Below are 1557 nucleotides of genomic sequence, written 5' to 3'. Positions count from 1 at the left end.
CGCCTGTGGAGCCCCAGCGACATGCGGTGGATTATTGTAGATGCCGGGGAGGACTTCTGTTACTGGGACCTAGCTGTGTTGTGCAGCTTCTTTCCTCTGACCCCCGCCTCTGGCAAGAAAGGACGCACCTCGGACTTTCTTGTTTCTTTGTTCTAAAGGCTGCATTTCATAATGTCGTGCTTTCCTAGGCTGTGCAGGAATATAAGGCAAAACATCAGAATTACCAGCTATAGCTGTGGAGACCAGGTCCGAGAACCCTTCTCCACACAATCCTCAGCCTTCCATATGCCTCTTAAGTCGGCATCATCTGTCCATTGCATATTCTACAGGACACGTCAGGCAGAAATCGACATAGCTTTGTCTCTAGGACCCAGTATACTCATGTCTCTTTGGGCATGTTTTATATATATATATATATATATATATATATATATATCTTAAGACAGCATTAATATATATATATACATATCTCTATATATACATATATCTATATACATCTACATGCTAGGGTCTCAATCTCTGCTGATAAGGTACCTGTCCACGCTGCCCCAGCGCTATAAACCCATGCCGACACAATCGCCGGTCTGAGTAGTGTACCAGAATGTGCACGCTATTTGTAGGATCCCTGAGAATAGCTGTTACGACAGGTTACCTTTTGGGCAAACGTGACACCCTAGGGGAAGATTCCCATCGTATCCTGGCCCTAGTGGGGAAAGGATACTGCCTGAGAATTCTTTGTGGGAAACTGCAGTCTCTTGTCTGGAGATTCCCGCTCTTTTTCCTCATGAGAGGAGGGAAATTTACCTCAGCTTTCTTCCCCTTAAACATGTGTACCCTTGTGTCAGGGACAGATGAGTCATCAGTGATATGCAAATCAGCTTTCATTACAATAATCATATATTGAATACGTTTCTGCCATTTTGGCTGTAACTTTGCATTATCGTAGTCGACACTGGAGTCAATCTCCATGTCGACATTAGTGTTTATTATTGTGGATAGTGAGCATTGAGAGACACTGAAGGTCTCTGCGACAGAGTGACAGACATGGGTAGATTTCCTGTCTGTTCTCTAATCTTATTGTGCAATAAATTCACCTTAGCACTTAATTACACATATCCAACAGGTGTCGGCGTTGTCAACGGAGACACCCTCACACACACATATTTGCTCTATCTCCTCCTTAGGGGAGCCTTTTACCTCAGACATGTCGACACACACGTACCGACACCACACACACAGGGGATGCTCTATTTGAAGACAGTTCCCCCACAAGGCCCTTTGGAGAGACAGAGAGAGAGTATGCCAGCACACACCCCAGCGCTATATGACCCAGGAATCACACAGTAACGTAGTGTTAACCCAGTAGCTGCTGTATATATTGTTTTTACGCCAATTTATGTGCCCCCCCCCCCCCCTCTCTTTTCACCCTCTTCTATCGTGCTTCTGCAGGGGAGAGCCTGGGGAGCTTCCTCTCAGCGGAGCTGTGGAGAGAAAATGGCACTGGTGAGTGCTGAGGAAGAAGCCCCGCCCCCTCAGCGGCGGGCTTCTGTCCCGCGA

This window comes from Pseudophryne corroboree, chromosome 1 (assembly GCF_028390025.1).
Source record: "Pseudophryne corroboree isolate aPseCor3 chromosome 1, aPseCor3.hap2, whole genome shotgun sequence".
Classification (NCBI taxonomy): domain Eukaryota; kingdom Metazoa; phylum Chordata; class Amphibia; order Anura; family Myobatrachidae; genus Pseudophryne; species Pseudophryne corroboree.
Note: the sequence above shows the minus strand (reverse complement) of the source record.